The 17,614-nt window shown below is 41.1% G+C and overlaps 1 pseudogene; it reads left to right on the top strand.

Moving 5' to 3' along the window:
* Positions 1 to 8,963: 8,963 nt before the first annotated feature.
* Positions 8,964 to 17,180, top strand: LOC101833280 (annotated as a pseudogene).
* Positions 17,181 to 17,614: the final 434 nt, after the last annotated feature.

The following is a 17,614-nucleotide window of genomic DNA, read 5'->3' as shown; positions in this document are numbered from 1 at the left end:
TGTAGGAGCTGGTGTGGTCACACACACTTCAGTCACAAGACTTGAGGTGTTAAGGAAGAGATTTATCAGTTTGAGGCTAGTCATTATCTTTTTAAAATGTGTGTAACTGATACCAGAATTTATTAAAATAATAGAAAACATATCAGGAAATAATTATGAGTAAGAAAATTGCAAGACCATGCTGTAATGATAAGACTCTATTCAGTTATAAAATTTAAAACAAATTCCTCATTGTTAAGTTTCTATTGATCTCTTTGATAGTCTTGGGTTATTCAGTTTTCTAGTGTCTGGGGTTCTTGGTTCCCTCTATCCTTCCCCTGTCTGAGGAGTCCAGTTTGCCCACTGCAGTAACCCTGTTAGGACAGTGACTGGGTCTAATGAGTCTTCATGCTTCTCTGTACATCTCCCATAGTGCTGTGTGCTCAGTACTTGGGCTCAGTAAACACCCACATACATTGTGCCAATTGTTTTCTCAATTTGAAATTTCTGCCTCTGTTCTGTGTGAACTCTGTGATCCTTATTGCTGTGCAGTTGAGATTGCTACAGAGTTCATTTTGTAATCTGCAGTTCAGCACAAAAACTTTCTGTACATGATATTCATAATCTCAAGTCTTGGAAAAACTTCCAGTAGTCTGATGTACAACAACGTGCACAAAAAGAATCCCAGCCCATTCAAGAAGGAAAGTCTCTGGGTTCTTAACACCCACCTGGATTCCAAGAAACCTAGCCTGTCTGCTTTCACTTCTGCCTGAAATAAAAAGGAGTCCAGTTTGTCCTGACTACATTAGCAAATCCTTTCTTACAGAAGTTGTCCTTATCCACTGTTTGGAGACTGTGTAGACTTCAAATTCAGTGAGGGGAAAGGACAGACATACAAGGGAAGAAAGCTTCTGATGGTGTTGGCAAAACATAGTCATACAGAAACCCAAATTGAACCTATACAGAACCCAGCTAAATAAAGCCCACCTTACTGTTTTCTGAAATCTAATACGGAGCAGCTGAGTGGACAATATGGTCTGATAAACTCTTAACAACACATTAGGGGCCTGAATGGTTTGGTGGCTAAGAGCATGACTTTCTGTTCTACAAAGTTCAGAGTCTGTATCTCAACTTCCTTACAAAGCAGCTCACAGGTATTTGTAACTCTAGCTCCAGGGAATCCCACACCACCTTCAGACTTTTGTAGGGACCTGCACTCAGGTGATCGACAGTCACATACACTCAAGGAAACAAAAAAAACTCAAAAGAACACATCCAACACTTTCAAGTTATATTTATTGTTCTCCAAACTTCAGACACAAGGCATATAGAACAACATACTAACACCTATAAAGATGGAGTGCACCTGTGACATAACACAATCATCACATATAGACTTTGCTGGCTTTTGAAGTTACTGAGGACACCTCAAAGGATTATAACCAAGAAAGTGAACATTCAGCACACAGGGCTATAGAAGGTGGGAAATCTTCACTGCAAACTTGTACTGTGTCTGAGGAAAGGAGTGAGGCCCTGTACAAGGTCATGGACACTCAGGGCTTAGCCTGGGCCACATGGAATATCAGTATACACAACTCCATCAGCACAGGGTAACTGGTCTAGAATTCCAGTTTTTCAGCTAGTCTGAGGCATCTCTCTAAAGGGCTCTTTGCCCTTTCTCTGTCCCCATAATCTCGGTGTCTTTCTGTTCAGCTGTTCAAGTTGGCCCCAAACTCATACTTCTCTGTTTTTTTGCTGCTGCAGTATCTGCTGTGACCCAATTCAGTTATGACAGCTGCTCACTGGGTCTTGGACAGTTTTGAATATACTGCTGATCTGCCATCTATGGATTGTTTTTAACTGTCATGCATACTACCTGAATGAAGGTCCATATTTTTTGTGTGCTCCCTGTGAGAGGAGTAAACAGCCTTCAGGAAGTCAATTACAAAAAGAGGCATTTTTGAACAAACATTCTCAAGTCAAGAGTGCTAAAGGAGGTACTCGTGGACTTTTACAAATAATCCTTTACAAAATAATGAGTATCAGGAGCTTTATATTGAATGATAGGTGAATATCCCCATTCATTTACTGCTTGGCAGAGTTCCTTATGCCCCTGTCTGTTCTCACATTTTCTTTGACAAGAGCAGGACAAAAATGTCTATTTTATTTTCTGAACATATGCTTTAACTCTTGTCTCCTAAGCAAAAGTTAGTGAAAGAAATGAGAGGCAAAGAGAGGAGAAGGACAGAGAGAGGAAGGTTAGACACCAAACCTCTGATTGTATCACCTATCACAGCTGATAAAGGAGAAGCTGGGGCAGTAGTTATAGTTGTATTGGTCCACTTCCTCCTTCCAGGTTTACTGAATTGATCAGGGTCTCAATTCTGCCTGCTTTCTGCTGGGTGAGAGTGATGAATTGGGGTTATGTTATGGCCCCTCTTTTGTAACATAATGTCTATTGGAAATAGTTATAAAGTTTTATTGGGATGCTACAGACCAAAATCAAAGGAGATTGAGCAATGTCCATCTCTGTGTGAGATGGAACACTGTTATGACAATTAGGTAAGTCCTTTTGAAAGATCAACAGACTCTTTGATTTCTGCCAACCCAAAATCTAAGAATGTCTCCTTGATAGCACATGAGGTCTATAGCAGAGATTTCCCAAACTTGCTGTAACCTGTTCACATAACATTTCATTTAATGTATTTGAGAAGTGTCTTCATTCATAACTTATTTTGTTCTATTACTATAAAAACTTCATAAACATTCTGTATCACAAGAATGTGGAAGGTGGGGTAACCTAAATGTGTGTTCCCTAGTCATGGCCATCACTCATGCCAGGGTGGGCTTTTTGGTGATGCAGCTGCCTATAAGTCACCCTCTCACAGGTTCATTGGCCTAGCGTTGGATGAGACTGCTTCTCTACATGTCATGTGCAATCTATCTTAGTTATGGTTTTTATCGCTGTGAAGAGACACCATGACCACAGCAACTCTTATAAAGGAAAGCATTCAATTGGAGCTGGCTAACAGTTTCAGAGGTTTAGTCCATTATTGTCATGGTGCAACATTGTGGCATGCCAACATTGTGCTGGAGAAGTAACAGAGTGCCCAACATCTTGGCTTGCAGTCAACAGGAAGTAGTCTGAGACATTGGGTATGGCTTGAGAGGGTATGTGTGTGTGTGTGTTGTGTGTGTGTTTGAGAGAGAGAGAGACAGAGACAGAGACAGAGAGACACAGAGAGAGGGGGCAAGACCTCAAAGCCCATCTTCACTGTGACATTCACTTCTTCAAGTAAGACCACACCTACTCCCATAAGGTTACACCTCCTAATTTGCCATTTCTTTTGGGGGCCATTTTCTCTCAAATGATCACACACCTTTTCAGAGTGTGTAGATGTTTGTTCTTATCTTCCTTTAAAAAAGTCACAGAACACAACTGTCTCCTATACAGATACCAAAAGTACCAAAGACGTGTTAGGATGGACTGTTGGACTGGTCCCTGCAATGGGTGCTGAGACAGGCAACTGAGGCTGATCCATGCCATGCTGTAGTCCCAATCCTTATAAGACTCCTTTTATCCATGCAGCATGGATGCTGTGCTTCCTTCTGTTGTGCTTGTCACATGCTCCTTGATAGAATGATATTGGAATCGGCTTTGTGAAGATTCAGTTGGATACAACCAATTTGCCTAGTACATACTGAGAGGGGGAGTGTGGATTAAGAAATGGCAGATAAAGGTGCTAAAAAAGAGAGACAGAGTTGGATCACAATCCAGTGAATACCGGACCTTCCAAATTTATTTTTCAACATTCTTAAATACCCCAACCAAAAAGGGGAACATGGAAGATGACTTCTTTATCAAGATACAAGGAAGAAACAGATCTTCCTTAATTCTTCAAATATTTGGTAAGCACACCTCAGGCTAAATTTTTCTTTATCTGGCCTTGAGGGTCAAGAGTAATGGAACCTCAGAGAAAGTCTCTTTTTATTTAGATAAGACATTGACAACCAAGATGAAACATCCTACAATAGCCAAGCCTTAGACCTTTAGTTCTTACGAATTTAGCCTTGGAAGTAAGGACAGTTTGAACTTTCTACCTTAAGCCAAGATGAGGGAGAACCATCTTTGTGGGTCCTGATATGATGAGATATGTCACCTGAACAAATTATCCTGAGAGGCACAGTGACATTCAGGGAAATCCAAGTACAGCCTCTTCCTCTACTGCTGTGGAGTGGAATGCTTCTTTGATGGTTAGAGTCCATCCCATGAGTGTAGGATGCCCCTGAGAGTAGGTAGACTAAATATATTACAACAGCTGAGAGTACCACACAAGACAAGGGTTTGTAAGCACGTTTTGGGATTAGTATCTGTGTGGGCTTTGTTGTGAGATGTAAGACACACAACCAAACTTTAGCTGTCTTCACAAAATGAACTTGACAAAGTAAAAGAGATCGTCTTAGAATGGGGGAAGAGATCAACACTATTTGCTTCATTTGCCGCCAATTTGTCAGGAAAAATAGAAGAGAAAGAAAGATGAATTGGGGCTCTGGCTTGGCACATCTTACAGCTGACTAGATGTAAATGAAAGAAATAAAAACAAGTTAGATCGGTGATGAAGAGCCCTTCTTGGGATCCAAAACTGTGGGACCCATGGAAAGAACTGAATAGTGAGAATGAGGAGAGTGAATCAAAATCATAGATTCACTCTCAGCTCTGATCTTTAACAGAGAGAACGGGGAAATTTGGCATGTATGCCAGGCATGTTTATAATGGCTCAGCATGAAACTGTGATAATTAAGAAACAGTCTGCATCTGAACTATGTGAATTGAAGACCCATAACCAAAATGAAAACAAGATCCTCACTGACTTGTGGGACAAGGTGGTGGATGGGACAGGGTGATGTCTGGGACAGTGTTGTGGGTAAGACAGTGTGGTCAATGTGATAGGTTAGTGGGTGGGACCAGTTTGAGTGTGGGGGTAGGAGAGAAATACAACCACCCCTTCATTCTTTTTAAGTATCTTTAAATATAAATGAGAAACAAGGTTGCTTCACATTTCTATCCCAGCTCCCTCTCCCACTCCCTCCCCCCACACCTTCCAACCAAACCCCCATCGCCCCTTCTCCAATTCCTACTCCTTTTCCCAGGGAGGGTGAGGCCCTCCATGGGGGGTGTCCATAGTCTGTCATTTCATCCAGGGCAGGGCCTAGGCCCTCCCCTCACCCCCTCATTCTTAAGAATAAGCCTGCATAGGCTGAGGCAAAATACCATGGAAAACATTCTCTGAGAGATTGGCTCACAGAAGCCTTTGGGGCACTAGAATAACACAGTATGAGGACCCCAAGAAGAGCAGGGAGTTCAAGATGATGAAGGAAGGACAAACATTACTGAGAACCCTGGGTAGGGTTAGGGTTAGGGCAGGGATGAGGCACTGTGTGGTAACTGATTCACTGGGCTAGAGGGGACAGTGTTCACAGAAAAGTTGAGCTGGTGGTTTGGTCATCAGGGACCTTGGCACTGTCGGTAGGCTTTAGTGTGTTCACTCTTCTTTGAGAAGCAATCAAGAAAGGAGTAGGAGGATAGAGACAAATATGTGAATATTTTTATACCACCATAGGGACTAGCTTCAGGAAGTGAGGCAGGACTATGCTTGCCCTGCCAGTTTGGTGTAGTTATAAAAAATTTTTAAACATCTGAGGCTGGATATTTTATACAAAATAGAGATTTGTTTGGTTGCCAGCACTAGAAGCTAAAAATCCAAGACTGGTAGTTCACTGTCTGCTGAAAACACACTAGTTACATTACAACATGGCATGTGTCATCATGTCAAGGTAGTCAGAAAGGGCTGACCTCAGCATGGAACAGAAGACTCAGTCTGTCCATGAGGTTTTCATAGCTATTCACTCAATACACAAGACAGACAGCATGATAAGGTGGTTTAAGGTAGAGCTTGGGAGTCAAGAGTGCTTTTACCAAGATTCCTTACATGTTATAACTTGATGGCTGATAAAGTCTTCCTCTGCCTTTATTTCTATGAACTCACAGGTCAATGTCTGTTACAACATTAACATACATGATCACAGAAAATATATCAGCATGGAATTGGGATTCCTGTATGCCACATATGACAACACTGAGCCTATGAACCAGGTGGTGGGTATCAGCAGGCTGGAAGACATGCCTGTCCCCTTACTTACTGTACTTCTGAAAGAACATGCAATTCCATCGTTTGCCTGTAATTTTCAGAAATTATACTATAAAGATTATATATACACTTTCTCCTCGTCTTTGCTTTTCCAAGCAGCCCACAAACTGAAAATTATTCCGTGTCACAAGGAAATGCTTTAGAGTTTTTTGTTCATTTGGATTTTGTTTGTTTGCCTCCCCCCCCCGCCCCCCCAGTTGTGTTTGATTATATTATGGATTGCTGGGCTATTCAGCCTCTGCACTGGTTCCTGGCCATGCAGATAGTGTCAGACTTGGGCTCCCTCTTGTGGTATGATTTTAAATAACATATGGGCTCAAGATCTCATGAACCAAATATTGAAGATTCTGACTGGGAAGTCCTGACAAACCCTCCCCCTAACACAGCTCACTGAACTTTTACACCATTGTTGATTCACTGCCGTGAACAGATGGTTTCAGTTTCTCAGTACTTCACACTACTGGAAGGTTACAGGGGTTTTCAACATTTGCTCACTTGGGGAAATCCAGAAAGCCTCACAGGATTGCAGGAAGAAAAAAAAAAAAAAAAAAAAAAAAAGGAAAAGCCCATGCACCTGTGCTGAGCAGCAGTAGCAGTAAGAAGGGGCACTTGCTCTTGCTAAGTCTGGGGAGTCCTGATCAGAAACCTGGGGCCATCAGTCTGGGCAGGAATGAGATGTCATTTTAAGGATTAATTCATTTTCTTTAGAACTACTGTGACTAGAAAAGGCTGCTCCTGGGCAGGGGCAGGGACCTAGCAGCAGATGAAGCCCTGGGTGGTATTATCAAGGTAGCCAGTCTCTAAGGGTCACCACCAAACTCAATTTGAGTGAGGGACCAGGAGACATGTGACTGAAACAGAGCAGAATGTGCACTGGGATTGTCTTTCTCAGTGTTCACCTCTTTTCTCGAGACAGGGACACAGTTAAAATGATTATGACCATCATGGAGCAGAGTTACTACTGAAAGGGCTAACTATGCCTGATTTTCAAGAGGGGAAACAGAATGAGATAGATACAGGGTGAAGGACAAAGAGAGGTAATATTGTGTTGATGTAAGAACACAAAGGGAATGAGAAATATGGTCTATTCTAGAGATGAATATGACTGAGAGATGACCCAGGACCAGAAGCTCAACTGACCACACATACCACGCAGTAACATGTCAAGTTTCATGAAATTTCTGTAGTAACAGAATAAAGTCATAGATGAAGGTACTCTTAAAATGCATTTGTTGGCAATGGAGGGCAGGAAGATATGGCAAAATGTGGGAGCTTGCTACAGGACTTCTGACGTTATCTGACGATATTCTATTCTGTGGAATGGGGAGTCTAGGGTTCTCTTTGTACATTCCAGAAATAAATTTAATTAAAAATCACAAGGAAGGTAAGTCAAGCACAATGATGGGCAATAAATGTCCATGGGGAATTAAAGATACCCCAGGAAAATCTGGCTCCAGATTTACAACAATCAGATCTCCACGTTCACACAAATTCTAGTCAGTCATTCAGACTTTTAGGTTCCTTGACACAGTTGTGGTTGTTTTCTTGGGAACCTCATGTCACAGCTGAAACCCACAGTGAAAGATAAAGGACAGGACAGTGGTCATCACACTTGGCTGCCATGTGAATTTCTTCCTTCATTTGGAATGTCGGATTGTTCCTCATGTTCACTTCGCAATCCTCCACTGTACGGTCAACGCCTATAGGCTAGTGAAGGGCTTACAAGACTGAGGACAAAGTCTGCTTACCTTGTCCCAAACACCAGGCCCTCAGACAAATATGCTCGTGTCTTCTGGAAATCAGAACCCCAGCCCAGGCACCATTTTCACTCATCACATTCTCCCTTGATAGCTTTGTTTTCCTCCTCAGCTCTCAGCAGATCCCTCTTTGCATTTCCCCTTCCTTTAAAAATGAAAACTGAACAGAAAACCTGAGGAGACTGTCAGGAATAATTATTTGAACCACCTATGCCTTGATTTCTTGCTATTTACATTACAGTTGCTTTTTGTAATATCCAGAATTTGTATAGTTGCGTTTACTCTCATTTGCTGTGACAATAAACACAGTTTTTATTCATTGCTCATTCATAGCTAACAAAGCATGAATTTCAAGGCACTGCTCTTGTGCACCAGTTTCTTTGGAAGAAACACTGACAAATACTTCCACAAAGTTTGCAAAACAAGACATTATGTTGGTTACCTTGCTGAATGGCAATGTGATTAATTCTATTGATACAGACTGTTTGTCACATGAGAATAACTACTAGAATAGAGTGAATACATTTTATAATCTCTAGAAATTGTGGCCACAACCTCTGTGTAACTACTCAGATACATAAAATAAATATATTTTATATTACCTAGACATCATTGTAATGGCATGCATGAAACAATGAAACATTAACTCCATGGGTCTTTATTCATTACAATGATAAACTAGTGAATAATGAATGTCTTAATAATTATATAAACTGCAATATAAGATGATTTCTCTAATCTTATTTTATTTTCCATTTGTTGTCTAGCACAAAATCTTCAAAAAGGAAATTTTCCATGCAGTTAAATAGAATATTTGTGTTGTGTGGGCAGTTCAGTGTTGTCACGGTCACATTACATTTATGGGATTCTAAAATTATGCAGGTTTTCCTTCACCCATGTCTCTGATGCACACAACACTGTTGTGCTTTTTAAGTTTCATGTTCTACCTTCTGAGTGAAAGAATAAGATTCCAGCTAATCTCATGTGTCCCTCTAGAGACAGGGGACACGGCTGCACAATGGCCACAGAGGTCCGTATTTCAGGACACATGTGCCTCATCAAGAATGTGAAGGGTCAACTGATAACCAGCCAGGAGGCTCTGAGAATCTTCTCTGACATCACACGGCCTGTGGAAGTGGTGGCCATCGTGGGCGTCTACTGCACAGGTAAATCCTATTGATGAACAAGCTGGCTGGGAAGAAAACAGGTGAGTGCCAGCAACATAGCTGTGCTGGGTCCCAAGAGTGCACTGCTTCCTGCTTGAAAATGTGAAGAATTTAACCTTTCACTCACAGTTATATGTTGGAATCCTTCTTGATGTTTTTATTTTGTCTGTTTGCTTTTATTTTTGAGACAAGATCATGTCATAAAGCATAAGCAGGCTTTCACCTCAGGATGTAGCCAGGCTAACCCTGAACTCATGATCATCTTGCCTTGGCTTCCTGAGTGCTGATTACAGGACTAGACCACAACATCTAACTCCTAGTTTACCTTCTAAAAACATAGCTCGTTCCTTTCCTAGAAGTAGAAAGAAAGTAATACATAAATTTAATTTATATGTTAATGGAATTAGACAAATTTATGCATCTATATGCCTCCACCATCCATCTTTAGAAGTATCTCATTGCCCATCATCCTATACCACCATTCTACATGCTATATCTATGAATTTGGCTATCCTAGGAATGTCATGCGAATAAGTAGACTCACAAAATTATGGGGTTTTGTGACTGGTTCTTTCATTTAACATGACACCTTCATGGTTTGTCACTGTGAGAATGTGTGTCAACTTTTTCTTCATTTTGAGTTTCAGTGGTAAAGTGTGTCTAACATCACCTTATCCACTCACCTGTAGACAGGGCAACTGAGGACTCTGAATGATGCTGACATGAAGATAGTTATAGAGACACCCTTCTGACTCCAAGCTTTCAGGTTTTCTAGGTTGTATTCATCTCATCACTGATCGCATGATTCACAACAACAATATGAGGCAGAAGGATTTACTTTCCTCAAAGTTCAGGGGATATCAGTCACTTATGATGGGGAAACAGGACTTTATGGTTATATGTGTACTGGAAAGAGATTGTGGCTTGTTCATGACTGACCAAGAAGCGAAGATCAGAGGATCACGGACAAGGTCAGTATTACAGCCTTCAAAGACCCGCCCTCAGCAGTCAGATTCTATCTCCCAACACTTCCACATCTCCCAACACAGTTCCACAAACTGGGGACCAAATGTTCAAATACTTGAGACTCTGTATAACACTAATTAATAAAAGCCCAGAGATAGACATTGGGGTTCAAGTTTCAAGCTGAAGATCCAAGAACCAAATCAGCTGGCCATTACCTCTTACCTCTGCCTCAGGCTGAAAGGGCCGAGCCTGTCTCCTTGAATCATCAGAGTACCATGCCCTCCACCAAACTTCAGACTGCTCTCCTCAACATGGCAGAGACTAATTCTCAGTGTGAATGCCAGCTCTTAGACCTTGCTCCATAATGCTGGCATTAAAGGCATGTGATTCCAAGTGCTGAGATCACCTCTGTGTGAGCTGTTTCCTTTTAGACTGTATCAATTTCATGTAGCTCAGTGTGGCCTCTAACTATCAGAGATCTATCTACCTCTGTCTCCTGAGTTCTGGGATTACAGGTGTGTTTCACCACCTTCTGGCTCTATGGCTGGCTAGTACAGCTGCTGGAGTTAGAGGTGTATATCATTCCTGCCTGACTCTGTGGCTTATGGCTAGCTTTGCTTTCTGTACCCTCAGAGATCCTTTAATAAATCATAAATAATATATCACCGTACTTATGAAAAACATTTACTTCAAACCATAATATTTTGCCCAGACCACAAAATGCTGTTAAACCAACGTCAAAATTCCTCATAATATTATAGTTGTAACAGTTTACAAAATTGCACCATCTCATCTGAGACTCAAGACATCCTGTAATTTACAATGGCACAAAAGAAACATCCGTATTTGCAGTGTTCAGGGGGATAGGAAGGACAGAACACACCATGGCAAGACTGAACCCAGAAGGGCAAACATCAAACACTGTAGCTCCATGTGCAGCATACAAGAGATGTGGTGGCCTTTTCTAGACAACAACCTTCAGGCCCTGCCTCTGGGGCCCTGCTGTTTACCAGACACAGGGGCTCTCTCTAGGACTCACTGGCCCCAGCTTAACTCAGTGGACATCCCACAGTCCTGCCATCTCTAACTTCCTGAGTCCCCAGTGTTGCCTCAGCTTTTCCCTCACAGCCCCCCGCCACAGTAAGCTCAGAAACTGCACACACACCTTCTGTAGAACCCTGGTGCAAGCCTGGAGGTCTTGAGACTTGCTTTCTGTGTATCTGAAAACTGAATTTCTGTTATGTCTCTGATTGTGAGATCAGTATGAATTGGTTTCAGTTAATTCTCCTGACTTGGTTGTGCTGATTTTTCAAAATTATTTATATTAGTTTTAGTTGTATGAGTACGCATGTATACAGATATTTTGCCTGTGAACCATGTGCATGCCTGGCATTCACAGATGTTAGGAGGTGACATGAGATTCCCTGAAACAGGAGTTAAATACAGGTGTGAGCTGCTACGTAGATGCTAAGAACTGAACTCTGGGCCCATGCAAGAGCAGCAAGCACTCATAACCACTGAGCCATCTTTCCTGTTCGATTATACTAATTTTGTTATCACTTTCTTTAATTCCTTGTGCCTACGCATCTAATCCTCCCTTTCCTCTCTGGTTTTCACGTTTCTCTCTGAGCTCTACGATGCAGTCTCACACCAAGGGGATCTGGATGTGGTATGTCCCTCGTCTCCAGAAGCCAGACCCTTCCCTGGTTCTTCTTAACAGTGAGGGCCTGATAGATGTAGAAAATGTAAGGACTGAGTACACAGTTTGCAATTCCACCCCTAACTTCTTAGCATTCTACACTGTTCTCTGTGCTGCTTTAAAAACCTTATTTACGCATTTGGTGTCTGTGAGCATGTGCCTCTGCATGTGTTGTATGTTCCCTGAAACATGTGCTATAATGCACATATGAAGGTTAGAGGACAACATGTGAGTTCTCCTTTATACCATGTGGCTTCTAGGGATTGAACTTAGACTCCAAGGCTGGGCTGCATCCTCTTCAACCTACCAAGTCTTCTCACTGGACCTGTCATTTTTAATAAGTGTTTGTACTTCATCCTTTTTCATATTTATTATGTAACATGTGCAACATTTGGCCAACAACAATTAGGAAACTAGTCACAAGACTAGATTATAGAATGGCAGGGTGGTAGTCTACAGGGTTGAAACACTAGCAATAGTCTAAACAGCACTAGTGTGAATTTTCACAAATAAAAATGAAAACCAAAAACATGTTTGCCCTGCCATGTTGTGGATGGCACCATCAGGTTTATTCGTGTTCTTTTGGCTTGGTTTTGTACCTTGCAAGATTTTTTTGTTTTGGTTTTGGTTTTACCACTGCTGATCTGGAAAGTGACCAAAAACAAACATATTCCGGAACAATATGCGTTCTGACTTCCAGGGCAACAATCAGAATGGCTGCTGGATCTTTGCCCTGGCAATACTTCTAAGCAGCACCTTTGTGTGCAAGAGAATGTGAGCTATCAACCAGCATGCCATGGACCAGCTGTAGTATCCTTTCTGAGGTTCTGAAAGTACAGAGCTAGTGGGATGACCTATCCTCATGAACCACCTCCACAACTGTGACTCTTGGTTATTGCTACATGAAACAAACAAAATAATTCATGCATGTGTAACTACAGTGTTCACATTGAGGTTGGAAACAACATAAATGGAGTTTTGGAGTAGGCATTGGGATAAAGTGCAACTAATATAGTATGGGTACTCTGAAGCTTTGGTTGGAGCTATGATTGTTTCCAGGGATTTCCTTAATTAGCTGCTCAGGTATCTGACAGAACTGACAGACAGAATCAGATCACCTGACCAGGATGAGGTGCATGACTCACATGAGTTTGTGAGGTTCTTCCCAGACGTCGTGTGGGCTCTGAGGAACTTCTCTCTAGAGCTAAAATTAAATGAGAAACCCATCTCTGCAGATAATTACCTAGATAATTCCCTGGATCTTATACACAGTATGAGACCTACAATTGCTAAAAGAGGATTTCAAAAAAACTGAGAATTCAGATTTTTCTATCAATACTTTTCTTACACTTGAAGTTTCTATTTCTTCTATCTACTCAGAGGAATTAGTGCTTAATATATGATTTAATAGATTGAGTTAAACACTTTTTGCTTTGTTCTAGGAATAAATCATTTGTCTTCTACTTTTCCATTTACCTTCAATTCCTCTCCCCTGCCTCAGACTTGTTTCTATGCCAGAATACAGAATAAACTGAACAATGAACATATGTTTTAAAGTGTAGATTAAAGTATTTCCAGTATCCTACTCTACTGTTGGAATAGCATGGCCCCCACACAATGGATGTGCTGCCACACGTTTGAATGTAAGATGATGCTGTAATCAGGGTTTACTCTGTCTATGCACAAAGTCCAGATATTTATAATAAGTGTGCTGAACACTTGAATGATTCCTGAGGAGCCTAACATAATATTCAACCATTCCTAGACTTGAAATACTTAAAAACAGACAACATGCCCTTTCTGTTCTTGATTTGTGACCCACACTGTCCTGAATTTATAATCCCATTGCCTCAGCTTCCAGGATGTCTGAATTACAAGCTCACATGACCCAATTAAAAATATATATAACCACCTTTCAAGTCCGGTCTAAAAACCCTTGTTTTTTGCTCCATGTAGGTACTGTTCAAAAAGAAAAAGAACAAAAGTTTATTCTCCCTTGACTCTGTATCTATTAAGTTCTTCCCAAAGAAGAAATGCATTGTCTTTGAGTGGCCAGTGCATAGGAAGAATCTTGGCCAGGTGCAATTGCTGTGGGATCAAAACATGAACTCCTAATTCATGGGACAAGTGGCAGATTTCTGTTCCTATATGTTCAGCTGTTCCAAGGTTAAAACACTTTCAGGAGGCATCAAGGTCAATGGATCATGCGAATCCCTTCCTAGCTATCCTGCTCACTGTTTAGGAAAGAGAATCATGAAATACTAATGACAAATTTCAGCTTTGAAGAAATATAGACCCATCACCACTACAGTGCTAAAATGTAGATGGTACCAGAGTGTTTTTTTTTTTTTTGGTTTTACGAGACAGAGTTTCTCTGTTTTGGAGGCTGTCGGTCCAGCCTGGCCTCGAACTTACAGAGATCTGCCTGCCTCTGCCTCCCGAGTGCTGGGATTAAAGGCGTGCACCACCAACGCCCGGCCGGTACCAGAGTTTTTAATAGATTTGTTTATCACATTTTCTTGTTGGGAAGATAACAAGGAGCAAAAGAAAAAAATTTCAATTGCACTTGGAAACTGGACCTGCATTCACCAATGATAGTCACTAAACAAGGATAGCTTTTAAAATTCAAATGAAAACACAGTAAAATCTACATGGGGCTATCTATGCCATATTAGCACATACAAAGAAGTCTCATGGGCGATGCTATATTTTTTATTCAACCCAATGGAGAATTTCTGATTGGGTTTTGAATTAAATGCTCATAGTCCCGGTGACACAGACAAACATGACAGCAATATGGAGCCTGTTCTCATAGTGCTTGCCTTGAAATGGACACAAACTTTCCACAGACACAAGCTCATGTAAGTTCCACCCAGCATTCCTAGACTTTTGGGTCTCACACATCATGAGAGGATCTTTGCACAGAGGAAGTTCCAATTCCATCAATGTGAAGTAGACACTGATCTAGTTCTGTCTCTCATTCCTCCAAATAATGCTAAGGACGCTGATTCTTTAAGGCATCTATGATTGACAAATGCAGAATTAGACAAACTCATTCTGTCATCCATTTGTTACAAATATTGTCACATGGCTGTAGGACTAAAGAGTTTGGTGGTAACATATATGAATACCGTCAACAGTGGGGGTCTGCCCTGCATGGAGAATGCTGTCCTGGTTTTGACATAGACAGAGAATACAGCTGCAGTGCAAAAGGCCATTGCCCACTATGACCAGGAGGTGAGCCAGAAGTTGCACCTGCCCACAGAGACCCTCCAGGAGCTTCTGGTATTCCCCATGGCCAGTGAGAAAGACACCATCAAGATCTTCATGGAAAATTCCTTCAAAGATATTGATCAAGTGTTCCAAAAGGAATTAGTGGTAATATTTCTCTTTAAGTTTGACTGGATATAGATTGTTGAAGGCAAATTATTATGGGAAAATGAAAAAGGTGTTTGAGGGGGCAACAATTACTAGATTTTGAAGTAGAAACACATACCTATTAATAATTACAATAAATACTAAAAATGAATTATCATAGACTCAAAGATTTAAACATTTCTCATTTTATGAATGGGTTAGTAATATTCTCCGTCACAGAATTAAGTACAGAGAAATAGTGTGTCTGATCAAGTTGAATTCCCCACTCTCTGCAGACTGATCCAATATTCAAGCCAATAGATTAGAAAATTATAGCTTTAGATATCAGAGGCAAATTAATATTGAGCCATGTTTATTCCATGTGTTAGCTTTGGTCCAGTGTGAAAAAGCAGATTATTCTGTTCTGAAATTCACTGCCAAAGAGCAAAGATGACATTAAAAGCTGGTATCAGAGAGATGTACATGGTTATAATCAGTGATTATAAGTTTTCCTTTGTCCATTTTGATTTTGAGTTTGCTTTGTTTTGGGAAATGTGCAGAGAAATTCTAAACTCAGGCTTCTTTTATTCTTAACATTTTTCCTTTCATTTTTACATCAAAGACCAAGTTGGAAACAAAGCAAGAATTCTATAAGCAGAATCTACAGATATCTTCAGATGGCTACTCAGCTCTGCTTCAGTATATTTTCAGTTCACTAAAAGAAGAAGTGAAGCAAGGGATTTATTCTAAACCAGGAGGATATCATCTTTTATCCAGAAGAAACAGGATTTGAAGAAAGAGTATTATGAGGAACCCAAGGAGGGGGTTCAGGCACCCAAGGTTATGTGTGTCTTCTGGGAAGCTGCTGACCTCCTTTAGACAGCAGAGTGGTCACAAGCATCATTTCCAGAGTGTCTTGTGATTTGCACATGCGCCTTCAACGTCACATTCCTGAAGGTTATCACACTAGATATGTCCTGCATACTCATCAGAAACAGTGTACTCCCTTAACAATTGAGTTCACACTGAACAATCATTAACCATAGTATGACTGTCACCATCTATGTCAGCTAGATTCTTTGTGTTGCAAAGGACCAAATGATAGTTCCTTAAACAAAACTTGTAATTTATCAGTTTGGCCTTGAAATTGACTTAAAAGAAAATTTGGTGTGATAGTATTATCTTGTGTCCATCTGTCCTTTACTCTTCCCCAGCCACATTCTTTTCTATCTTTCGCATTTCCTCTGATCTCTTTGTTCCTCATAAGGGCTTATGTCATCATCAAACTTTCGCCATCTATGACCATAGCACCACTAACTCCAAAGTTAAGCCCTAATATAAAAGGACAGCCTTTGTTTTCTAACACAGGCCTCCAATAATAGATACTGTTGAGTGAGGTCCAGCCTGGACTGTGCCTGTTTCTGTTACTGGGACTCTTAGCACCAAGAGGTGTCACTAGAGGAAAGAGGGGAAGTGAGATAGTCCCGCAGCATTCAGTCATCCCTGCTGTTAACTTCATGTTCTCCAGACTTAAAGGCTGAAGACACTGCTGAAGTTTTTGCAGTCCAAGGAGGAATTGACTGATGCAATTCTACAGACAGACCAGGCTCTGACAAAAAGGAAAAGGAGATTGAAGGTGAGGTACAGGTTAAGGAACTTCCTTCCCTAGAAAGCTGTGGAATGGGTAAATTACTAATAAACCTGGGACCCTAAACCAGAGCTAAAAGAACAAAGCTGTGTCCTACTAGCTTGTATTAGATGTGGGTAGTGCTGTCATCAGCAGTAACAATGAAGCAGGTGAGAAAGAAAAGAGCAACACATGATGCATTTACAGCTTCCTTCTTGCTTTTCCTTCCCAGTGGAGCATGTGAACGCTGAAGCTGCACAGGCTGCAGCAAAACTACTGGAGGAAATGCAACAGAGGAATGATAAGTTGATGAAAGAGAATTGGTACTAGGAGCATGTGAAACAGTTGACTGGGAAGAAGGAGAAGGAAGATATGGAGGAGCAACAGAGGATCATTGAGCACGTAGTTCAAGTGTACTAACTGCATCACCATCTATGTCTTCTTCACTTAAACATATTTCAAAGTGTGTGTGTGTGTGTGTGTGTGTGTGTGTGTATTTGCTTGTATGTATGATGTATGTGGTATCTGTAGATGCTGGATCCCTGGAGGTGGAGCTCTGAATGTTTGTGAGCCACCTGACTTGGATGTTAAGAATTGAATCCCAGTCTGTACACAGTTTGCAACTGTAAAAATATCTCAGCTCTTTCTCATAGTGGGATCCACAAAGGTAGTGTTTTTCCATCTTACCTGGTATGAGCTTAGTCCTTAGAGAGTGTTTATGGTGAAAGAGATGATTTAACCCTTACAAGTTTGTGACAGCCTGTCTCTCCCTCCTCTTTCCGGTACTTTGATCTCAATTTGTGTTCAGTCAGGAGTTAGATAAGGAAATTCATTATCTTCAGTCTGGGACTCTG

The sequence above is a fragment of the Mesocricetus auratus genome, unplaced genomic scaffold, assembly GCF_017639785.1.
Source record: "Mesocricetus auratus isolate SY011 unplaced genomic scaffold, BCM_Maur_2.0 Super-Scaffold_100009, whole genome shotgun sequence".
NCBI lineage: Eukaryota > Metazoa > Chordata > Mammalia > Rodentia > Cricetidae > Mesocricetus > Mesocricetus auratus.
The sequence above is the reverse complement of the archived record's forward strand: the minus strand, read 5'-3'. Positions and strand labels throughout refer to the sequence as shown.